Source organism: Mytilus galloprovincialis, chromosome 10 (assembly GCF_965363235.1).
Source record: "Mytilus galloprovincialis chromosome 10, xbMytGall1.hap1.1, whole genome shotgun sequence".
NCBI classification, from domain to species: Eukaryota; Metazoa; Mollusca; class Bivalvia; order Mytilida; family Mytilidae; genus Mytilus; species Mytilus galloprovincialis.
In genome coordinates, this window is record NC_134847.1 from 48146869 (window position 1) to 48174150 (window position 27282).

General features: G+C 31.5%; 1 long non-coding RNA gene across 1 annotated transcript; it reads right to left on the bottom strand.

Moving 5' to 3' along the window:
* Positions 1-7387: 7387 nt before the first annotated feature.
* LOC143049466 (uncharacterized) lies at positions 7388-13574 on the bottom strand. The gene is made up of 3 exons (XR_012970261.1): positions 13502-13574; positions 12108-12179; positions 7388-7457 (listed from the first exon to the last, which is right to left on the bottom strand). It is a non-coding gene; the product is annotated as an uncharacterized LOC143049466 (long non-coding RNA).
* Positions 13575-27282: the final 13708 nt, after the last annotated feature.

The following is a 27282-nucleotide window of genomic DNA, read 5'->3' on the forward strand; positions in this document are numbered from 1 at the left end:
GTGTGATAAATTTATCTAAGATACTCTGAAGGGAAAAGTCGTGAACCGACATTTTTAAAAAGATTTATGCTTGGACTTATTTATTTATCTCATAGGATATTTTTTGACGCAATCCCGAAATCAGATAGACATCAGTCGGGCAGAGTTCTGTCACCTCGTTTCTTAATTCATATAGTTCGCTTGGTTATATTCTTAATCTGTTTATTTGACCAAGGAGGATCATCTTAAAATCGTTAAGAACTTCGAAACATTAAATTATCGTTAAAAATTAAAAACAACACGTTTAATAATTCCTTGCGTCCGAAGCGCTTGTCTGGATTTACCTTCATCAGGAAAGCTCAAAGCCAAACATATGAAATCTGAAGATGTATAAGCACCGAAACCATTTAAGAACTATATGTCAAAAATACCTAAAATAAATAGCCAAATTCATCTAAAGCCAACTTTAAATTGCCTGAAGGAGTTGAAACCTTAGTTTCTTGAAAATTTCAAAATTTATAAACGGACAATTTTTGTAAAGTTTGTTAAATCATGCAGCCAAATTCATCTAAATCCAACCTATATCATTTGTTTCACGTACCTCAAAATGAATTACAAGCTCATCACAGAATAGGGATACATTTAAGGACAAACGTCACCATTACACAATGTGTGTTTTATCACATAGTGAGTTTTATTAATAACTTTACATTTGATACCTTCAAACTATTCATTACATATTTCAACTTTTTACCAATGATATACCGGAAATATTACATTTATGACAATTAAAATTGCTAATTTATTTCGCCTTTAATTGTATTTGACATTTCGTTCATGAAAACATTATTCAGGTCATTGTTGATTTGTCTTTTATTTTGTATTTTACCTTTTCCCCATTTGTTTGATTGCTTCTTGATTCGTGTATCCTCACCTCATAGTCTTTTAGCTTGGTCCAAATCGACAATTATAGATTATGGTCACGCCACTACATAAAAATATTTTACATATTATATATTATATTTTATATAACGGTGAAAAATGAATAAATTATACATAATAGAATATACGTGTATACTGCTATTTTCAATTTCCTTTATTATTTTTACAAACCAAAGAAATACATTTTACTAATGGAAAGAATTAACAATATACCAATGATTTGTTATGGTGTGTTACCTTCATCTTTACTTTGAAAGATGTTTGGCCAGAGTTTCTTCAATATATTTCGTGAGGGTTTCGCACATTATATTTATCATTATGATAAAGTTAGCAGTGTACGGTGTAATAGGAAACGTATAAGTTTCTTTTATTTTAAAATATTTAATGTAAAGACTCATTGAAAATCGTAACTTTGTCCTTCATGATGCTGACTTTTATATCTAGAGAAAGGATGTAAAAGACATCATCATGAGTTTATATTGGCTTACGACTTTTGTAACAGTATATCTTAATGAGACTAGTACAGCACATGCGAGAAAATAACACCCGTATCGTAAACATAAACATGTCTTTCGAAAATCTTGACATATAAAAATACTCTGTTTTGCCGTTAAAACCATTCCTCGTGTCTAGCTTTAATTCCAGTTAGAATACATTTGCACGTCTCAACACTTTTGTTTATGTGTTTTCTCCTTTTATGGACTAGTAGTCTTGAATGATTTATTGTAGTTCAAAGTCCCTTGGGATTATAGGGTATCACTTTAAAAGGTTTAACGAATCTTAACAAACGTTTCACTGCTGCGAATCCATTTTATGCAGGTACAACGTTAACTTTATTATGAAATCATACTTTAGATGAAGCAGCTGTAAATATTTTGATCACATATGGAAAGGACAACCAAAGCATGCATGCTACAGCTATAAATATGCTATAAATAGTATCATCAAAATCCTGTTCAAGTAAAACAAAATATACATAAAGTATGAAACCAAGTTTTGTGTCAATTTTAAATACAAAATAAATTAAATACAGTCGACCGTAGTGTAGAAATGTCTAAATTGTAAACAACAATGTACGTAGAGCTAGAAATTAGTAACGAGTCTCTGTGTCAACAATGCTAAATATCATGGTGTTCCAAAGGGGGGATGTTCTTGAAAAGAATTCCACTGTTTGCCCTTATGAACTCGACAGGTTTTTCTCCTACATAATCTCTTCCATTTTCTATCACAACCTTAAGTAGAAATGAATATAATGGTTAATTTATATTTCGAAGAATGAGAATACGCTATTATGTAAACAATTTGGTACAAAATATGGTAATGCTCTGGGGTTATTTGTCTTGTGTTTCGTTGTTTGGTTTTGTATATCACACACAATTGTAGGGTTTTTATTTATTATCTTAGAAGCAACATCTATACATGTACAACACTGTGTTTGACTATAAGCTGCATTTTTAATATATGTAGTAGCTTACTATGTTCATAATATTGTCGTTTTACGGAAGATGGTTAACAATATTAATACTAATAAATGCATTCTTGTCTCAAATGGTGATTTTGAATTAGCAGTCACGAAGAGTACGAACAACAAATTATACACTGCATAAATTCAGTACTTATACAACAATTCGCTTGCACTAAATTCGGTTGAGTAATTTTACAAATTGTCTAAAAGTTATTTTTGACGTCTACATATACCAATGACAAACTGAATTGTTTGATAATTTGGTAAATTTTGATATAAAATAGTATTATTGTCATGCATAATTCATGTTGCACTTGGTACATGAAGCTGTTTCCAGACCAAGCCTCTTTTAGAGTAAAATTTAAAATTCATACTTAATTTGTAGTGTTTACCTAATGGTTTAAAGATATACTTTAATGTTTCATTGTAAAGACACAACTTGAGAATGTAACCGCTTTAAATACACAGGGATAGCGGTCAAATTAATTTCTGATGAAGACCCAAGACAATGTGAGATTAATTATACAATTGAAGTCTACATTTCAGCACTTAGAAGTTCAAGACATATACATGTTAATATGCCACACAATTCTATGTTTAGACTTTTGAAAAAAAGGTGTTGCATAAAGCTTTCCATTCAAAATACATTTTAGTACTATTTTGTTAAGAAAAAGTAGCACAGTTTTAGCTGTCAAGGCAACTCATATTTCAAGAAACGCATTTTTTAGTAAACATGTTTATTGGAGGAAAATCTTATCTAAATGTTTTCACTTTAACCAATTAATGCATGTTGACGTAACAAATTACAAATTTTGTATAATTTTTATGACAGATTTTTACCTCAGTGTTGTCATTTTCCTGGGTGTTCATGCTTCCATTACCAAACATTTTCCTAATCAAAGATGTAATTCCAATAATAGCAGATGTTCCTAATAGTAAGCCAATTATAACCATTGTTATCTGAATATCTGAAAAAAATGTTGTTCAAATGGAATATAATAACATGTATTAAGCAGAGACAATTTTGCTGCCATAATGATACAAATAGGGATAGATTTGTTAAAGAAATGTATTTCTTATCGTTTGACAATGGTTATTTTAACAATTTAGGCAAGATCAATTAATTTACTATCAAATAACGCTAATCCGCTAGGAAAATAAAACATAAACGGAATACACAAAAACTGAGATAATCTCATGAACTCATGAATTGTCTCAAATTTTGTTTTTAGAATATTTGGAAAAACTCTGTACCGTAAAAGTAGTCGAAAGTCATATCGTAAAACTAAGGAATTACTACATGCATAGTTAATAAATCCTAAAGAAAGGTCGAAGTTGCAGTCTCTTTTAACAATTAAACTGTGTTGTAATTTCAAATTGAGCAAATAAATATGCTATCAAAACTCAATTTAGAACCGCCCTGTTGGAAATATAGCAGATGATATTACACAGAACAGAGACTCACCACAAAGTACAGACTGGTTCATACAAACATTTACCATATAAATATGCTGTCAAAATTCAATTTAAAACCGCCCTTTTGGAAATATAGCAGATGATACTACATAGAACAGACTGGTTCATACAATATAAATAATTGTTTACATTATTCCACTATTCATTACTGCTTCTATATTTTATTGTATATCCTCGTAGAATAGCAAATTCGCAAATAAGGAACAAAATACTACATGAACATTTTATGGAGGTATACATATATGAATATAGAAATTACCTGTAATTGTAGCTGTTGGCATTATTTCGTAAATGTTGTTATTGACCGCTGTTCCTTAAAGACAAAACAATGTTTATATAAAGTGGAACATAGCACTTCATAGGGATAACTCTGCAAAATCATCTGAACATTGTTATCATGTTCTTGTGGTAGGGAAATGTTAAAATTTTTATATCTGCTACATATCCTATGAACTGTTCAGATAAAGTGTGTGGTGTAATTTTTTTTTTAATTTCATATTTCTCTCTAAATATTTTGTCAATTTTTTCTGAAAATTGAACGATCTGAATTCATTTAGGTCGATGTGTTTTGTTACATCATACGGAACAGTTCAGAAAGTGACATTGTTCTTCCGATATATATTTCGTTTTTGTCATACGCAAATTGGACGTACTGACAGTTTAATTGCAGCGGAACAGAATTGTGGACAAACATATAATTGCAGATATTTTCTTTAAGTCTACTGAACCCTTGCACAGGTATAAAAGTATTATTCTGGAATTAGAATAGGAAATAAATGATGCAATGGCATGTATATAGATATAAGAAGAAGTGGTGTGAGTGCCAATGAGACAAATCTTCATCCAATGCAAATTACAATTTAAAAAAAGGAAACCATTATAGGTCAATGTACGGCCTTCAACACGGAGCCTTGGCTCACAACAAACAACAAGCTACCAAGGGCCCCAAAATTACTAGTGTAAAACCATTCAAACGAGAAAAACAACGGTCTAATCTATATAAAATAAAAAAAAAAAGAGAAGCGAGAAACACGTATAAATTACATACACAAACGACAACTACTGTACATCAGATTCCTGACTTAGGACAGGTGCACACATTTGCAGCGGGATTAAAGGTTTTATCATTTTGTATGTTTGTACGTTAGATGTAGAAACGTAAGATACAGAGGGAAGCAGTCATAACCTGAACAAAGTTTACTTGGAGCAGATTTTTTGACTGCCTTTAAGTAAACTTGAGAAACTTTAAGCAGTCAAGCCAGTTAACTTCGTCGTTGGTAGACCAGACCTATGTCTGTTTTTAAAGACTACTACAGACCTATTTACAAGTCTGCTCCAGACCATTTAGGACACGTCGAATATGAACCTGTCCTGAGGACAAGTTTGCCCTAGATCAAACCTGAGGACAGGTCTGACCAAATCAGCCCAGACATGTGGACAATTTTGTTACTGACCAGACATGAGGACAGGTCTGCTTGAGACAGAATATTTTAGACTTTTCATATTATTCATGAGCTTTTATTCTAACAATAATCGCATTATTCTTTTCTTCCAGTATAGTATACTCGTAAGACTATGTAACTATGTATATCCCAAGTTTACGAAGGACTTCGTACTGCTTAGTCTTTAGCTGCTATTTATGTTTTGTTTTGTGTACTAATATTTGTCTATTTGTCTTTTTTCTTTTTTGTAATAAGTTTTTTTAATCAATGAGTTTCATATCCCTCTGGTATCTCTCGCCCCTCATTTATAAACATAAGAAATTACTTTTTCATTTCATATTCTTTTAAACATTGCATAACACAATGCAGCTATACAATTACACACTTTTGATCGACAAATATACATGTACATATATTTGATGAGAAACTTAGTCATAAATGTTATAGATACCCAAAACGTTAGTTTTTGTTATCAATTAGAGTATTTTAGCGACTCCTGTGCTTTGAAAACATCATATCTTTGCGCGTTTCTTGTTAAAAAAAGAAAGCGTCCCAGAGACAATCAAATAAGAAAGTAAATAATTCGATTGAATTGTTATGAGTAATACACTTATGTAGATTACCTGTAATTGTAGCACTTGCCATTGCTGTAGATAATTTGTCATTGTCAGCTGTGCCTAAAAGACATCCAATATTTATATATGGAACTGAGCATTCTCAACGTGACAAGTTTAATACAAATACTTCCTTTTAATCAATCGCAAATTGGATGAACTATTAGTTTAATTAAACCGGTTCAGAAAGGTACATTATGTAAATGTAGGTAAACATCTGATTGGTGACATTTTGTATATGTTAAACGCTGCCCTTGTACATTTGTAGACAAGTGACATACTTTATTTTGGGTATATTTAGCGAATCGTGTGTTTATAAAAACATCGTATGTTTCCACGTTTCTTATAAGTGAAAAGAGTGTCTCGGATAAAATTAATAAATATAGTCTTTTGTCTTATTAATTCATTAGTCGTAGCCAACAATACGGACTACAACAGTTACTGTTGATGTTGAAAAAAATATGACCGATCTGATTTTTTTATTTATACTTATATATATATATATATATATATATATATATATATATATGTAACCTGCGCCATGTTATAAACAAATATATGTGTACAACCGTCTGTACGATGTTAAGGTTTAACTGTTTTATAGTATAAATTACAAGATTGTTATAGGTTTATAATCAGAATAGATTTTTATTTACATCGTATTCATACTGATGAAGGATCTCTGTTATCAGAAATATATAATATTTGTTCATTTTTTTATTTTTTTTGGTGAGGTTGTACTCTTTTTGACTTGTTATATATTACTATATATGCATTACATATGTCCTCCAAACACTGTTGGTAATTGTCAATCGATGGAATGTTTCTGTCAGCATTATACTCAGCCAAAATGGACACATTTTCCCACACAGTGTTCCAATCCATCAAATAGCAACTCGTATTGCAATCTAGATAATTGTTCCGAATATCTCTGCAAAACAATGGGTTGTATCATACCCTTTAAATCTGTATAACAAATATATAAATATCTGACTATGGGAAAACTTGAGTAGTCAAAATAATTGGCAATTTGTCTTGCTTTAATAGGTGAATGCTGAGAATTTTTACTAGTATTTTAATTTAAAATTGATGAGTAATAAAAAAAATACCAGTTCTTAACATATAAAAGTGAAAAAGGTCAAAAATAAATTAGGCTTTTTTCTATTGATCGAGGGACTTCGGTAGCCGGAATTTCTAAGTTGTTTATATACTGTCATACTCTCCTGTTAAACTGAGGATATGGGTATACATCTTCACGTAGCAAGTGTGATAGTTTCGAATCATAATAGACTAAGAAAATCAGTTTTACTGACGAGACGAAGATTGATGATTCTCTCTGGGTAATCCGGCGTTCTTCAATTATACAATATGAATACCATGAAACAGCAATAAATAACACAAGTTGCGTTCAACAGGTACAACTCAGTCAATAAAATGATCAAATACAAGTTAAGTATTTTGACTTACAGAACTTCAAGACTTCCAGTAGAAGGCAAAGCGTCAATTTCAATTGTTGTTATTTGGTTCTTGCTGAGTGACCTTTAATATGAGCATATGAAAAAAAGTAAAATCATAAAAATTCTGAACTCCGAGGAAAATTCAAAACGGAAAATCCCTTATCAAATGTAAAAATCTAATAATAAAACACATTAAACGAATGGACAACAACTGTCATATTCCTGACTTGGTACAGGCTTTTTCAAATGTAGAAAATGGTGGATTGGACCTGAGTTGATAGCGCTTAACCTCTCTGAAATTACTGAATCTTACAAATATATTAATTTAGGTATGATGCTGAGTTTGTAATCAGTGACTTAAAATCGATAGGATTTTTTTAAATTAACGTGGAATGTGGAATGATGTATTGCTTTCTACATGTTTTATATTATAACAAATTCAAACTGAACGTTAATTGTACAAACTTTTCCACTTCAACATGAAAACTAGCTTTAATCTGTATCAATGTATTGCATATGCGTTTATCGGTCATTGATATCAAAATTGTGTCTCTTCTGTGAGTCTCAATCACAAATCACAAATATTTGTAAGTCTTAAACCTGACGTAAACGTTGAAAATCGTATAAAATAAGAATAAATAAAGTATTAACCAAAACCTTAACAAAACAGAAAAACAGAGCTATTTATAAGATAAATATATATTCCTTAATTTATAATGAGCGTATACGGTTATATTTAGATAGAACAATACAAAAAAAATATGTGTATATATTTGTCTGTACCGAAGTTGTTGCTTCTCGGTTGATGATTGGTTGAAAGAGAAATATTTCAGTAGCAGAGGATGTCGTTGTAATGCACCAGGGGTTAATCGCAGATAATTACATTTTCCCGAGTTTCAAAGAATAGCGGGAAAATTTTGTATTAACGATACGTATGAACTTTCTAATTTAGTCATTGTTGTCTCAATTTTATTTTTTAACATATTTCAGATATGTAATTTTATTTAATTTTTTAAATTCTTGTTTTTGCTCATGATTAGTTGTGTTTTTTTTTTTAATAATTGTATAAATCTTTTTATTTCCGTTTTTATACTGTCCAAGTATACCTCTTCAGTTTGTCTCCCAATCATTGGGTTAGAACACAGGTTTCCAACTTGTTTCCACTTCATATTTAGAATTAACTTTGTCATTATTTGGTATTTAACTTAAGATACAGCATATCAGCATTCAGACATCATTATATGTAATGATGTATTTGTGTGTTTATACTGATGAATTGTATTCGTCTAATTATTAAAATTCGGTATCCTCCAAACTGTCTGGATTTTCGGATATATATTGTTTTGTCTTGTGTATTTATGTATTTATGTTAAGAAGATAAGGTAATACCTATAATATGATACGTGTCAATAATTATATATTTCGTTAATTTGTCAGTCTGAGTCTTTTGGAATAACGTTGCAAGATCAGAATGAACTTATCTGTATCTTGAGACAAACAAAACAATCTTTATATAAAAGTGGGACGAAAGATAACAAAGGGACAGTCAAACTCATAAATCTAAAACAAACTGACAACGCCATGGCTAAAAATGAAAAAGACAAACAAAAAACACCACACATGACACAACATAGAAAACTGAAGAATAAACAACACGAACCCCACGAAAAAACTAGGGGTGATCTCAGGTGCTCCGTCGTGTTGCTTGTGTGATAACAAATTCCGGTAAATAGTCTAATTCGGTAGGTCACATTCACGAAAGGGAAGGGGATTGTAGTAACGACGTAAGGAACATATCCGATATCATTAGTGAAACGGTTATTCCATAACGGTCAACCAACTCGTGATGGCGTCCGTAAAATTTACGAAGAGATGATTTCAACTTCACCATTTGGAACTCTTGGTTAAATAGCTTCCTTGTGAGCAGCAACCCTATCAAGAAAATCATGATAGGAAATGCAAGCAAGGGAATATCGTATCAATTGGGAGATATATACCCCGTATGCTGGTGCTGCTGGAATGTTGCTACTAAGAAATGGAAAGTCCACAATTGGAAAGCTAAAATCATCTCTTTTGTCGTAGAGTTTTGTTTTCAACCGACCCTCACTGCCAATTTGAAGATGTAAGTCAAGATATGAGGCCGACTTAACTGTATCTGTGGTATCCTTTATCTCTAGCTCGATGGGATAGATTTGTTCCACATAGTCACCAAATTTTGATTTATTTAGTGAAAGATCATCATCTATATATCGGAAAGTAGAGTAGGCTATTGCTAACTTCTTATCTTTCTGCATTAAGTCAGCCTCATAATAATAAATAAACAAGTCGGCAAGTAGAAGGGCACAGTTTGTTCCCTTTGGAATGCCGACAGTCTGTTAAAAAACTCGTCCTCCGAACGAAACAAATATGTTGTCAATCAAGAAATCAAGCATCTTGATAATATCAGTTTCAGAGAATTTTTTGTTTGAATCAGGGTGGTCCTGTACAAAGTAGGATTTATCCCTCCCTAAGACTAGATACATGTATCTACGTTGGCCATTCTTTTTTATGAAGCAAAGCAATACCAACTCTTTTAATTTGTCTCTTATTTTGGAATTTGGTATACTTGTGTAAAGAGTAGAAAAGTCAAATGTTTTAATACTGTTACAAGATGAAAGAGAGTTAGATTGTATGTACTCTAAAAGATCTTTCGAATTTTTAAGAATCCACATCTGATTCACGCCCCCTCTAGAAAAGGCAGTTTCACAATAACTTTGAAGCCCGTCTTTGATTGCTGATAAAATAGATGTTAAGGTGGTACCTAAAACTACAGGGAGATAACTCTGTAAAGTCAGCTTAACGTTTTAATTACGTTGTGTTGTATAGGGAATATTAAGCTTCTTAATGATCAAAATTGATGTTTGTCAAACTGCTATATAACCAGTGTATTTTTTCTGACAAAACGGTTGGTTCAAAATTTTTGAAATTTTTATATTTTTTCATAGGGTCAAAGTAAATACTTTGTCAAAATTTAATTAAAATTAAACGAGCCAAATTATTTTAGTGAAAGTGTTAGGTACCACCTTAATAATTTAGAAAGAGGTTTCGTGGAGCACTTGGAAGACCAAGCAATATGCCGTTGTTTGTAAGGACACTTATGTAGTTTAGGTATCCAATACAGTGATGGAAGATCCAGTTCTTCATAATTGGTTTAAATTCCAAAGGAACACAGAACAGACCTATGATTATCCAGGATTTCCTCTTTGGTAAGTGTCGTGAGGGTATATGTTGAGTTTCATAGTGAATTATCAATACCTAATTCGTTTATCAAGCAGTTAATGTAATGAGTTTTACACACATAAACGATGTTGTTTGAGGCTTTATCTGCGGGGATAACAACATATTTGTCATGGAGGTAGGATAGGTGTTTTGCAACATTTGGGTCTTTACAGATTGACTTAGCATGGGCATTGCTAGACCCATGCAGTTTCCTAATTCTGATTTGTATCAACGACCTCACTACCTTAATCCATTCGGAAAGAGTGTCTACGTCTTCCTTCTCGCACTTAGCCCATTGCCTGGCATAATCCTAAACGGAATCCATCAAAATTTTAAAGTTGTATTTCCAATTGATGGATTTAGGCTCACGATATTTCGGTTCTTTCGATAACACATTTCGTAGAGAAGTGTTATTAACAATGTTGAGGTCACCGGTAATAACGTGGCCAGCAGGATTATATGTGAATTGGGAACTACCACAAGTGCAATTAGGAGGTTTAGACTTGAAGTCGTCAATATCGAGATCCTGCAAAACGTGTTTGTAATTGAAAAGTTTAGTTGCAATAGGTTTGGTATAGGTATAAGAAATGATTGGTACAGACTGGTCTTTGAAATAAGAAGGTATTTTCGGTTGAACTAATTTATGATGAAGGATATTGCCTAAGTTGACGCCATCGATACCTTTGTTTGCAAAGATGAAGGAAAGATCTTTTCTCTTTTTCATCTTTGCCAATGAGGACTGGCTCAAAAAAGTCTGTGACTTGCAATATCCGAAGTTATAGCTGTAATTTTGTATTGGTTTGAATGAGGGTTTGTAACAGTGGTTTCCAAACATAAATTGAACAGAGAATGAAGTTTTGAAAGGAGTAATGAATAAAGTTTTGTGCGAATGTGGTGAATACCTAACGGCTTTTGTATAAATGGCAGAAAGTCATTAATAGATACATCATGCAGAGAAGGTGATGTATAATGACGATGACCATGACTGCGTCTACGTCGAGGAGTCGAGTTAGAAATATTCATCACATTCATCGAGTTACAGGAAGGACTAGATAGAATACCTATACCATCAATTTTGTCATTGCAACCATAAGGTGTCGCAGTTCCCAATTGTATAATCCAGTAGTCCCCTTTTGGTCTACGGAGAGTCGTTGAAAGTATATAAATGTCATGCATCTGTGAAATGAGTTATTTGCAACATGAACATCGCATGTTTTAAGATTTTGGTCATTTTAATTAGGGAATATATCTCCCACATGTTAAGCGTTGTCAGTTTGTTTTAGATTTATGAGTTTGACTGTCCCTTTGGTATCTTTCGTCCCTCTTTTTTAAGCTCTATTTCCCTGACTTGGTTTGACAATACATTACATGTAGGTCCATTTTGATGTCTTTGTGTTATTTTGATAAAGTTTATGCGCAAGAAATATTAAATCCAAGAGTTTATGGAAAACTGTTTGCAAATATAGATACTTACAAGACTCGCAAAACTGTATAATTACTAAAGTAACTCTTTTTCACAAAAGTTATCTGGTTGTTGTCAAAAGCTCTGCAATATAAAGATATGATTTACGACAACATAAGAATATTTTTTATGCAGACAGCGCATGTTTTAATTGTCATATGTTACAATAGTTACCAACAAAAAAAACGAAACGAAAACAGATGGAAAAAATTGCAGTACTTAAACCTTATCTTAAAGCAACTCATAATTTATAATTTAGTTCAAATTGATAAACTAGCTTTAATCCAATACTAAGCGAAATCAATTAGTTTTCTTGCATTTTTTTAAGGTTACCTGGTGTTATTTGAAAATGTCGTGTCAAATTCTGTTTATGTCTGACTAGTTTAAGTGTTACCAGTTACCTCAAACAATCTATGAATATTTACAAATACCTATCTCCAGGAGTCCGCCGTCATCATGGTCAAGAAATAATATAATTACATAATTTGAGATTATGAATCGAGCTAGTAGTAATTCTTTGTTTTGCATACTTTAATCAATCAGTAAGCAATGTTACTGAAGAAATAAATGCTATAAACTTATTATAAAATTGAATTTAATACTTGAATTTCCCTGCATGTTTGAAACATAAGGGTGAAGGTTGGTACCTATTAGAACGTTTAAACCCGTTGCATTTGTTTGCACCTGTCCTAAGTCAGGAATCTGATGTTCAGTAGTAGTTATTTGTTGATGTGGTTCATTAGTGGTTCTCGTTTCTCGTTTCCAATATATATTAGGCAGTTGGTTTTCCCGTTTGAATGGTGTTACACTTAGTCTAGTCATAGCTTGCTGTATGGTGTTAGCCAAGGTTCCGTGTTAAAGACCGCACTTTAACCTATAATGGTTTGCTTTTACAAATTGTGACTTAGATGGAGAGTTGTCTAATTGGTTCTCATATCACATCTTTTTATATCTGTTAGTTGTCTTCCCAGCCTATTGAAAACCAAAGAGTCAAATTCAATAATTATTGAACTGAATCATCACTGAAGAGACATGGCTTTGCGAAATGTGAATAAGAGGGACGAAAGATACCAGAGGGACAGTCCAACTCATGAATCGAAAATAAACTGACAACGCCATGGCTTAAAATGAAAAGGACAAACAGACAAACAATAGTTCACATGACACAACATAGAAAACTAAACATTAAACAACAAGAACCCCAGTAAAAACTACGAGTGATCTCAGGTGCTCCGAAAGGGTAAGCAGATCCTGCTCCACATGTGGCACCCGTCGTGTTGTTTATGAGATAACAAATCCGGTAAATAGTCCAATTCAGTAGGTCATATTTATGAAAGGGAAGGGGATTGTAGTTACGAAGTAAGGAACATATCGGAACTTCGAAATTCCGTAGTAGATATACATACAGCTCATGCAATACATCATCCAAGAGTCTTGTTCCAGCGATGGATATGTCAGATGATATCAAGTTGCCATACAAACGTCTAGAATAATATTAAATTCTTTAAGGATGTTCGCTTTTCTTGTATTTGATTTGTTTATTAGAAATTCGGAATCATATATTTTTATCAATGTAATGCCTAAATAAATTTTGCCTGTTACATAAAGCCTTATGTAAAATCTTATATTATGATAATTTGTTATAGTTTCAAAGTGTGGGAGAGAAAACAAGTTTCCAATGTGAAATGTATAAAAAAAAATGCAAAAGGAATATTTCAAAACAAATTTCCAATGGGTTAGTTCTACAAAACAAGGGATTTTGTTTTGCTTTTTTGTTCCATTACTTGAATACTATCAGCATGATAAGTACTAAAAGTCTTTTAAACAGCTTGTGATCACAAACAATCGCAGAACATCCTTTATTCATATATGACATGCATCATGAATTACAATGCAGCTGCCAACAATTGATGTGATATGATTGCCAATATACCACTTTTCATAATCGTTCAACTGAAGTGGAATAGGCAATGATGAGTAACAATATGGCATTCAATAGTGACAAAAACCTAAACCGTATAGTCGGTTATAAAAGGCCCTGAAAATATGAGTTCATATCAACTTCTTTGAATGACTTTATACAAATACTATGTTATATACCAGTCACCTGTAAGTGCAAAGTAATAATATTGTTTTTTTTCCCCAGCGTTTCATTGCTTTCTTTTCATTGACATTATAGTGTATTGACTTGACATATCAACGATAAAAGGATGAGGCTAAGAAACGGGAGCATGCAATGCTTTGTCGAGCATTTTTCCCGTTTTAGTTCGAATCCTTATATCATTGTTATGTCAAGTCATTACACTATCATTTTCCTTATACTGCAGTCTAAAAATAAAAGAAAATCTCACTTGTCGTTTATTATGTTATTAGTATTTTTCGGATTTAAATGACATTTAAAAAGGCATAATTTCTGGCGGGGTAATAGTATAACACAGTACAATGTGAAGCAAATCCGATGTTTAACCTCGATTCAGTATGGTGTAAATTATAAAACAAAACTTAAAACCTAATGATTTCTAGGTTTTTAACAAAACATATTTTAAAAGTGAATTATTTATTTGTAAAATAATTAAGTTTGAGTCGTTCCGCGTTTCGTTGTTTACATTGTAAACAAAGACAGGTTGAAGAGGTCGTCAAGAATAAAAAGATATATTTCCAAGAACTACGTTTTAAATTGTCATGCGAAAAGTGATATCGGGTCAATGACTGTATTATATGAGGCAGGCATAACCTGTGAATGGGGACGAAGTCTGTATGATTTTTTTTATAAAACAAATATGTTAAAAAGAGAAACGAAAATACCGTAACGTTTCCGATTTTGGTTCTGTTGTAATGGATTTAGTTGTGACTTTATGACGTCATATTCAATGTAAACAAAGAAACGCTGTCATCAGGAAACGGGTTATTTTTTTAATAACAAACAATTTTTAGCAATGAATTAGTATTGAGTCCCTTTCTTAGACTGATAAATATACATTTTATTCAAAGTCTCATGCCAAGAAGACCGGAAACGGAAGTAGATTTTTGCGCAGATCCGGAAATTCAAAAACGCGACAAAAAAAAAAATTGAACGATTTTGAGTTCATTAGTACAATGGAAATATCGGGAAAAAATTCCCGATTTTTTTTTTTTTTTTTTTATTGAATTTGTTCTGTTATCGGGGACTTCGTCCCCATTACACATTGCAATGTACGGCCTTTGCATTTGAGCTGCTCAAATAGAACGTTAGCAGTTTTTTTTATAACTTACGCAAATAGGATGAATAACAGATTACAACAAAGAAATAGTTTATAGAACGGAACGTTTATCGTTAAATCGGCTGTACATCTGTTTAAAAAAGTAACTACATAATCATATTCTAAATTGTAATTTGTTTTGTTGGAGATTTTTCAAATAATGTATCACACCTATGCAAAGAAAGTCCCGATTATAACATAACTAACGCAAAACTTGAAATGCGCATCTGGTGCAAGAAAATTGGTACCGTTAATTTTATTGTAAATTCCCTAAATTCGGATCTTCTCAATTAAACATAAATACCATTATAACAGTATCAAAACTTACATGTAAGAAAACGTCGACAACGCACCGTGTCTTCCTGTCATACACTCTGCTAACACGAAAATCGGTGAATGCGTTGTACTAAAACATTTCTTAAATGTTATGACTTCAATTATGAATTAAATAGTATTGTGCTTGAACATATAATCCGCACTTAAAGCAATGTAAAAGAAATGAAAGCATACGTTTAAACGTTCAAGATAGCATAATTTTGCTCTAAAACTGTGAATAAGAAACTTTGCTTAGCATTGATCAGCATGTTTGACCTTATAACCTCAAATTTAATAACAAATTTGTATAATCTGTTTTTTGTTATTTTGATGAAAAATGTTTCCAGACCAGAGTGATTTATTTTATTATTATCAAATATTGTTCTGTACTATTTACAGTTTATTCATCTATTTCAATTGATACTAATGAACATCCTTATTATTATCTGCATCGTTGAATTTGTTTTGCATTCTCAATTATATCACTTCAAAGATACATTTAATTCAATCATATTCCTCTTATAAAAAAGTGCAATGAACAAGACATCAAACTCTTGATTAATCATTAAACATTAAATCTACATGTATTTATAATTTATTCTTACGTTCGGTATAGCAATTGAAGTTGTTCATTAGATTGGTAACAAATAAATACTTTTCTCACTATTATTCCAATTTTACACCTGAAATTGAAAATGTAGATTAAATATATTATTTCTTAGTAAAAATCGAAAGATTTGTAAATACATCTGTATTATACCGTTGTATTGTTTGTTTTTAAATCTTATTTGGTTTCGTTGAAATATATTTTGGTAAACTTCTGATATCATAAAGAGGGAGACTACACATAACTTTCACTTTCTTAAGACAGATCGCTATATATCAGTGTGGTGTCATTATTTTATTACTGGACGAAAGAAATAGTTTCACGGTCAAATAATTTATCTAATAATATAATATGACAAAATTATGCTGACAATGTATCCTTCTGTTGAAAACATGTTACAGTAGGAGCTGTTTTTTTTGTATTTTAATTAATATTGTTTTACAAATAAAAGTGTATCGCTTAACACATTTTGTTTACGGTATAATGCTTATCATATCACAAAAAAGGTAAAATCACAAAAATACTGAACTCCGAGTAAAATTCAAAACGGAGGATTCCTTATCAAATGGCAAACTTAAAGGATAAAACACATCCAACGAATGGACAACAACTGTCATATTCCGGACTTGGTACAGGCATTTTCAAATGTAAAAATTGTTGGATTGAAAAATTTCGTTTTAGAATCAAAGGTATTCCGTATAAGATTTTTACTCCAGACTAGTAAAAATCATATCACAATACGTCATTTCAGAGACGAATGCATTCCGTATATTTTCCAAAGTGTATGTTCAGTACCTATTGTTTATTGACGTGGGCCTTTTAAAGATGTTCGGTATGAGCCAAGACTCTTTGTTGAAGACCGTACTTTGAACTATACATTTATAAATTGTGACTTGGATAGAGCGTTGTCTCATTGGCACTTATACCACATATGTTTATATCTATGCACAATGATTCTGATTTTGTAAAAACGTTTGAAACAATTGCAATTAAACCAATTAACTTGTGTTATGACTTCTTTGTGTGGTATTTACAATGAAATGATCTTTAGTCATTCTGAAACAGTAATGATGGGGTATACCAGTTCTGATTGACGTAATTGGGAGCAGATATTTAAATTTTCTGTTTAAGCTATTTTCCTATATTATGATAATATGAATAGCCATACTAGAGAATGGAAACAAGTAAGAAATGCGCTGCTTACTAAGTTTGCAGCCAAACCGGAAACCTAAGTCATAACCCAATGTTACTTTTTCATGTATGTATTTATCTCCCGGCATGTTAGAGGATGGTGTACGGCGGTACACAGGTAAAGGGCACATAATAAATTTTTGGGCATATTTTTTCACTCTTGTAACTTATATTTTGAATGGTATTTATTTTCTTTGATCCAGAACAAACAAAAAACGATAATTTATTTTACTAAATCTCCATTTAGAATAGTAATACATTGTACATGTTGTAAGAAGTACAGTTTTGTTTTGAATTGGGCATACACAAATGCTTTAACGACAGTACATTGGAATTTAATTTGAAGAGCAATGTGTGTTCTACATTTGTACTTTTATAACCGTATCTAAAATTCAATAAATTTTGAAAATAAAAGGTATAAAAATAAATGTACCTGTCATTACAGGTATTACCTGCGGGCATAACTGATAAAATTTTCCTTTTTTTGTGTTTACAGTTTCTATCAAAACTCAAAAAAGTAAATACAATTATCTTATGAGTGTATTCACGCCTATAACTTGTAATTGTGGGGAAAATAACTGATTTCTTGATCTAGTTTTCTTAATCATTTGTTTGCTATAGAAGTGTCAATCTCTCAGTAAATATTCAAGACAATAATGATAATAGGCAAAACAAACAATTTTAAGATAATTCATTTAACATGTGCATGAATAAGAGTCAGTCGACTTTGAACGTGTGAATTATTTGTAGATTCGGTCTTTTTGATCAATTGCTATTTAGAAAATATCTTAACCTATTGTAATGTTCAAAATAATATGTGTTTAATTTCGCCATACAAGGGAGACTTATCCTGTTCAAAGTCGTCTAATGAAAAATTGTGTTATGGTGCTTTGCATACTCATGTCTATGTTTGAATAATATACAATGTAGTAATGGTCATATTTCAAAATGATTATATCAAGTACTTACAGTAAGAATACCAACACATCTCTTTCAGACTCAGGCAAATCATATTCAAGATTTCGAAATCCACATACACATGACCTGCCAATTTAAAATACATGTATGTGATAGATCAAAGTGATATTCTTTAAGTTACTCCATGTATATACTAAATTAAAATTCACAAATCCACAAGCATAAATAAGATTTCTACCTTTTGATCTCATTGCATTTTTGTAAAATATAAAATTGAGAATGGAAATGGGGATGGTATCAAAGAGACAACAACCCGACCATAGAAAAGACAACAGCAGAAGGTCACCAACAGGAATTCCCGCACCCGGTGGCCTCCTTTAGCTGGCCCCTAAACAAATATATACTAGTTCAGTGATAATGAACGCCATACTAAACCCCAAATTGTACACAAGAAACTAAAATTAAAAATAATACAAGACTAACAAAGACCAGAGGCTCCTGACTTGGGACAGTCGCAAAAAATGTACATTTGTAGTTAAGTTAATTGAATGTGAATGAAGGGTAATGCTACATGTATTCATTAACATATATTTAATACATCGGCCAAAAGTTGGTTATACCATGTAGAATGAAGTTGTTTGAAAGTGGTCGAACATTTATTTAATAATGAGTATAAGATATAAAATAAACATATGTGTACAGTTAAAAGTAACTAGACAATAATTGGGACCCAGCAGTTATGTAATAGTAAAAGTTCAATGATAAGTTAATATTGATATTAAAAGACCTCCGAACAAAAAGGGCTGTTCAGATCCCCGAGCCCGGATAAAACACTCAGGATAAAACTCGAATATCACGGCCCAGGCCATGTGTAAATTTCCAACAAATCTATGGCTTCCATGAATTATTTCGATTCTAATAGGACAAATACGATCATTAAAAAACTGAAGCGATGATGGGTATACCGTGTGTGTGGCTGTTCAATTTTACCCACTGTTCGATAAATGTAAAACAAATCTAATAAGCCTGCATGAATGATTTCTTATCTAAACGCTAGAAAAAATGTGATTACTTTTTTTACTTCTCAGTAAACCCAACGTTTGCAATTTTAGATTTGCATTTTTTATCGTAAGCTACCGTCAAATTCACTGTTGACATGTTGTAACCAAGCAGCCGTCATGTTGACTTGCTGAAATCAGTAAATGTGCGAATATTGCAATAGAACAGAAAACAAGCAACACCTACCTCAATACTTTATTTCAATGCAATTGTATCCGAGTTTAGAAGGCAAACGCAATAGAAAAACCTTCAGCTTTGACGTTTTCATTCGTATGACGTCATGTTTTGAAATGACGTTAATGCGCAAAAATCATTACTGGAATTTCGCGGAATTTTAATTTGTTTTGTTTTTGTCCATTTTTCCGTTCTCTAATGTGTAAATTCTTTTTGTGATGCATCAGAATCAGAATAAATGTTCTGTAGGGTTTTATTCAATTGTAATTGTTAACACAGCGAAATCCACAACCGTTTACACATAGGTTACGTTACATGTGGATTTACGTGGGAGGTATATTTAAACAGCCATTTGTGTACATCTTGGAGTCTGCGCTAAGTATAGATATATCGAGAATTTTATCACGGTGTTGTTTACAAAGCGAAAGAAGTACGTCATATTAGAATTTCCAACAAATCTATGGCTTCCATGAATTATTTCTTAATCAATAACGGTCACTATAAGTAAATGAGATATGGACTTTTTTTATAAATTAATTCCTATTGCAGCCAACATCTCCCGGTTCGGGACAGGTTATTCACTTCCACAAAATACCGCCTGATTATTGATCAAGATATTTAAGCAACCAAAAGCACTTTGAATCAAACAAATTCTTGAAATTGTAAATTAAGGTGTTTTGCTGCGTGTTTTTTTTTTCTCAATCCTATTTCGGACCCCCTGATTTTAAGAGGGCGTATCTAATTAGTCATGCCCGATTAACTTTAAGTAAATTAAACCTCAACTTAAAGACCTACATCGGGTAAATAAGTTTGAGGCACAATAAGTAGACAATAGAAATCCTTTGTGAAATAAGATCGTCCCAGGTATCTTAGAAAATGAATTTGCGTTGAATAACAATGAAAAATGAACGAGCAGGTTTGTAAAGGTAGACATAAACCATCACATATAGAACAACTGACTTAACAATCAATTTATATCAATGTAAATCAATCCATTTATATTTTTCTTTATTAGATATGTTAAAGTTAAAATTCTTCAATAATTCAGTTTAAAGCAATAATTGTTTTTCCATTGTAAAATAGGTATGATTACTCACCAAAATACTTTGAGATCAAGAAGGTTGTCTGCTCTGGTTACATTTTCATAATTTTCTCCGCAACTGAATTCGGTTTCATTTATTGAAATTGCACAAAATCCAAACGGCTCACATGTAAGTGTGTTAGACTGTACAAGTAGTAATACCTCAAATACTAATAATATAGTGAGATGATTCATGGTGTTCATGTCTGAAAACGGAGGTATTCACATAATCATTATATGTGGTTATTCTACAATGTCGAATACTTTTGTTTATATATTGGAGGAACTCCGAAAGGTAACGAACATGTCTTCACCTTGATAGAGCTATGAGGAAGAACGACGGAAATCGATACCGGATTGATTTTACAATCACCGTCATAAATGTGTCTAATCGATACGATGTCTCGTTGTCCCGACTCACAAGTAATATGACTTTATATGCATTTTTAGAAATAAAAACATGTCGCCTTTGAGTTTTAAATGTTATGTTGACACGATTCAGTCCGAAAAAAAGCATATCATTGTTAATAACATTCTTCAACCAGTTTCGCTGCATAATATTCTTATGAATAAAACATGCAGGGTCGAAATAAATGACATGTGTCTGTCTTGCGATACTTGTCGAAGAATTTGATTGTGAAAAAATTAGGAAATTGATATCAATCTGACGTGGTCCTGTACTTTTTCCATTTTGTCATTGTAAATGTTTGTTTACATATTTGTTTAATTTCATAGTGATTTAGATATTAACACAATGTTGACTGATGTACCCTTATTTTAGCCATTTTTGCCTATTATGTAGCATGTGTGTGTTTGTTCTGTTCACACATCGTTGTCAATATGATTGAATTTTATGCGATTGTCATAGGTTTTCGTACACATAAAAAACAAATGTGGTTTGATTACCAATTGCAAATCTCCCCACCATAGTTATCATGATATAGTCGTTAACAACTATTGGTCACTATACGTCATGCAACAATGTGCAAACCCAATAATACATACTAAGCTTTACAAGGCCCCTAAGTAACAACTTTAAAACATTTCAAACGAGAACATTAAAGGCCTGATTTATGTACAAAATTGGCGAGGTAAAAAAGTATTATAGCTGTGTATTTAGACAAATATGTTATAAATGAACGAGAAGCGTTACTAGATCCTCATTGAATCGAATTTGATAAGATATAAAAGTGAATAGAACACAGTTTGTTATACTTGAATGACAAAGTGTTGGGGAAATTTCCATTTCATGGCAGACATATTGATTATTCAACAAGATGTCCTCAAGTAAACATGATATAACAACTCGTTATCAACTGTCGACACTTATATCATAATGGAAAATGTCAACCACCAAGATATAACAGATTTTGTTACCTGTACATTAAAACTCAGAAATGTCTCTGACAAAAATGATTTTACTATTGATTTATACTTTCTTTCGGAAATAAAAATGATATCAATTTATTGTATATAAACCTATATTTACATTTGTTGTTCGATTATAAAAATAGGTTATGGTTAACAAATGTGTGCGCTCTGTTGTTCCTTTGCAGGAAGAAAGTTTTAAATATTTCATATAAAATAAAGATAAAGAATTCAAGTTCAATAAAATGTACGACTTAAAATTGTCCTGTTGCCTAGCACAAGCTTTTTGAAAATATTCTGTAACCTTTAATATGTGTTCTAAAGGCGGTCGTTTAGGAGACAATACATCAAATTTGTGTTATTTGCTTTTCTGTTGGTGTCTGTCTCACCGACAAACAACCAAAATTTATTTTCACTCTACATTGACCTTCAAAACGATTGGTAAGGTAACGAGCAAGCTATAACAATATAAGGTACACGATTTGTTTACTATGATGTTTGCTCAGATAAACGGTATTGTTTGTGTCTTTTGAAAAGGTACTGCGGCATTCATGTGAATACCCCTTTGAAATACAACTACATGATCAATTGGAGGCCAAACGTTATCCGATTATCCATAAAACGCTTCCTGCTGTATCATACTTTATAAAATCTACGTAATAGCGTAATGAATCAATTGTATTTATTTACTGTTTTGAATATGCAAAAACATATATCCGCTTCCATTTTACTTGCATTAATTACCTAGTATTCACTCCACAGAAAAAGCGTAAACATTGAAAATTTGCTTAATTATTTTATCTTTCTTTCTTGAATCTATTCTGTAAAAGGTAGACATGTTCTTTAAAGAATATAGCAGCATTCGAAGACAGTGTATACTTACATTAACAATTATACTGCAAACTTTTAGTACTATGTTATATGGATGTTAAAACGTAAATTGTGCATAATTTATAAGGCAGTAATAAATCTATATTACAATTAACGCTGTTGCCTTTTGAAGCTGCAATAGAACACGTATTTTCAAATAAAAGAAAGAATATCAATCCAACAAAGATATTTTTTTAATACTGTTTGTTTTTATTTATTACCCCGTACATGTAACTACTTTAACTGCAAACTACACAAATTCTTAGCTAAAGTTAGAATTCAAACAGTAATAAAACTATCTGATCACAACAGTATTAAGAAGTTATTTCGGAAATAATTTTCTTTTCGATTGTGATGAAATTCAAATTTAAACATTTGTATCACTTTCATTTACAATCATTGCAGCTGCAATTGAAATTATGACTTCTTTGTAGAGTATACTATAAAAAAGAAGATGTGGTATGATTGCAAATGAGACAACTATCCACAAAAGACCAAAATGACACAGACATTAACAACTATAGGTCACCGTACGGCCTTCAACAATGAGCAAAGCCCATACCGCATAGTCAGCTATAAAAGGCCCCGATAAGACAATGTAAAACAATTCAAACGAGAAAACTAACGGCCTTATTTATGTAAAAACAATGAACGAAAACTAGTTAAGATAATCAAAATCTAAGCATGTTGATATAGAGTCATAATAAGCTGACGAAAAACACCCTGCACGATATCCACTGAAATAGACAATTAAAAATCCACTAAAATCTTGCACCGAAAACAAAAGACTGTTAAACTATGGACCTCAATATACCTGCGTGATTTTATGTTTCCAGTACGGACAGCACTTCATGCAATAATTCCTTTTGTTACATGATATTGTTCATAGTTTAAACTTGAATATGACAATATAATATAACATTTTTTTATGTCGACTTCAGGTATTCTTTAAAAAAAATATAATATGTCTTATAGAAAACTACGAGAATGAGTGGTTGTTTATATAAAGGTTGTCTGCCTTGATAATTTGATATTATGAAATTAACAATGTGAGGCGTAAGACACATTATTTCATAATCAAGTTGTAATGAACGCTCGCATACAAAAAGTGAGTGAACCACAAGTGAACCACATGTATAAAACTATACATCCTGAACTGCATGACATCTGTGTTTGCCTCAGAAAGTTGACAACGAGAGACGTATGGTGATTTTGACTAAAACTGTACAGGGAGTTTATTTTAATTTTACATTGTAAATATCTCTTGTTCAGTTAGATATTTCAAGCAGTACCTGCAAGTGTTGTATATTTCTCTGAGTTTAAAAGATGTCAAACACTTTGCATTTTCCCCATGATAGCTTTGAATAAATAATGCTGCTTATAATAGATATCAAACCAAGATTTCTTGATTGAAGTTACTTTTATGAAAGTTTCAAGTGCAACACTATTATTGGTTAATTCTTATAATATCTTTGTCACAAATGACAATGGATAGGTGTCACATGATCCCGTGCTCCTTTCGTCTCCGACAAAGCGCTCGTCTGGTATACTGAATATTAAGTGTGGTAAATATTTTTTCAGATCCCAGCGATAGCAACATACCAATTTATTTTGTATTTTACATTAACAAAACGACGGATACTGTTGCAATTCTTGAGCATAATTTGTCAAGCTATTTTGGAATACCACAGATCAGTGAACGTTCCGTATTGTTTGTTATGATATTGTTTCAGCTTACTGTGTTGTGTTTATGCTGTATGAGTTATTCCTCGTGTGGTAAACTAAACCCTTAGCCTTAGTACCTTAGTTAGAAACTTTTCAACTCTTGTCTACAAAATAGTGTTGCCTTTGTAAACCTTCATCTTCAATAATTTGTACTGATTGGTTTTTATTGTCTATTATTTAAGAAATAGCTGAACGCATACACCATTCCGTCATTTTATGATGTTTAGGATCGGATATGTATCATTTACTGACTAAAACTGAAGTTGTCACTAGTACAGATAGAAAATAACCTTCTGGAGAACAAATAGAGAAAACATATTATAGATCATTGCCGGTTTTACATGTAAACATTGGCACTTAAATTGAAAGCTATTTCATTGGAAAGCATACCACATCTTTTTATATCTATTAATGCGGATGTAAGTTTTCAATTGTTATTTTATTTTAAAAAAAAGACACAATAAACTCAAATGATAATTACTCATTCATTTTTTTTTTAATTTGAACATGTATTACCATTCACATGATACATGTAGTACTGTTTAATTCTAGGACTTTTAACGTCAAGTAAGCAGTCTACAAGTAACATAGAACGTACAGCAAGTATAAGCCTTTTTGTGCCGCACGTGACAACAGATGATTTGTCATCATTTTTATTGAAATTAATCATTTTGAGCAGATATACATGTATTCAAACAGCTACATGTATATCCGTTTGACTGGATAATCTATTATAATCTTACTGTAAGGTATACGAAGCTTTTCTAATTTGGTGAACGGAAATAAGCGTTTGTGTTTTCATACATTTCGTATTTGCCATGACGTTTTTCATTTGAGGATTTTGTACAGCCATTGTTTGTCAACCCCCCTATGTCTCATGGAACCGCTGTACATTTAATTTTATTTATTTTCACCGTTATTGTTATATTATTGTTCTCCATGCATTTATAGAGTCATGTATTTCTATAATGTATAACATTGCAAGATCAGACTTGGTACTGGTATTGTTATAGGTTATAAAAGATTCAACGACAAAAACATTTAATAAGATTTTTTTAATTGATGTCAGGTGTGATTATAAATTATACTGGTATTCATTGTGAATCAAGTTAACCAATGCCAACAATGGCATGCGTTAAAATAACAGCTTCCGAGGTCGTATTGTTTAAAGTGTCTTCTGCAACAATTGTCACACAAAGTATTTGAATCTGAAGTTTGTTGTTTGCAGTATCCTTGACATCTTACTACCTTGTCGCTGTGTCTGGGTTGTGCCTCCACTCCCCTCTCTTCTAGATATAAAAAGTGAATGTTTAACAAACTTAGTTTGCCTTGCAAAATAAATAATTACTGCAATAATGTTTTTGTTTCAATTTCATACCGGTTGAATATAGTCTGTTAGATTTAAGTATAGAATCATGTAGATCACACATGCTGCATGAAATTTGAAGGTAATTCAAATAAATGCAACAGTAGTATACTGCTGTTCAAAAGTCATAAATCGATTAAAAGAAAACAATCCAGCCTAAAAATTAAAACAAAGGGAAACACATCAACTATAAGAGGAAAACAACGAAATAACAGAACACAGAAGTGCAACAAAAAACAAACAACAATGCAACATTCATATATAGAAACGAACTTTAAAAGTCAGATATGTTTAAAAACTTTTTGAATTGTGAGTATCTGAACATGTTAAAAATCGTTTAACTTTTACTTTGAAAATACAGATCTTATGTTTGAATTAAGCAAACAAACAAGAAAAGTATTTTTTAATCAAAACAAAGATTATTATAACAACAATTGTTTGGAATTGTTTATATTTTTACGTACAAAAACGTAAATGAGTAGGAACGAATTGAATAGAGTAAAACAGCATGTTTTAATTTATGCAACTGGTGTTAGAAGTTTGGATGTCATCTTCTGATTGCTGGTGAGGGTAATTTTATTTGTATATGAATTGGAACTGTTGCTTATCATCTTTGTTGTCTTTTGTCCTTTGACTTTGGCAGACTTCCAGACTGCACTTTCGATTGGTTCTTATTTTTTAGTAGACCAGCTTTTAAATATTTCAATTTAATGTTTCATAAAAGATTGTGTGTATTTACCACACGATAGGATCAGGAGTAGTACAATATTTGCTCCAAAAAAGTATTTCATTTTTAAATCGACGATCTGAAAATATTACAATGATATTCATGCATAAGATAAGCATTACTAATTGTATGATTTTATTATTATTCTAAATGTAAGTTCTATGATGTTTTATCGCCTACTCGAACGAGAAACTGGTGATCGTACAAAAATCCTTTTTCAATGTCACAGTTTGAATTTTTGTTTTGTACCCTAAAAGGTTCATTTTGATCTGTTTTTTGTAGGTAAAGTTGGATAAAAAAATCAACTGAATAATTAAATTTAAAGACATTTGTTATAAAATAAAAGAAAATAATAGATGTTTGAACATTTTCAAAAAGTATATGGAGAGCGTTCTATTTTAAGATGTATTAAACATGATCAAATTGATGAAGAGCATTCTCTTTTTAGATGTAATGAACATGATCAAATTTATGGAGAGCATTCTATTTTTAGATGTATTGAACATTATCAAAAGAGTAGGGGCAATAAGACCCTTATTTGGCCAAT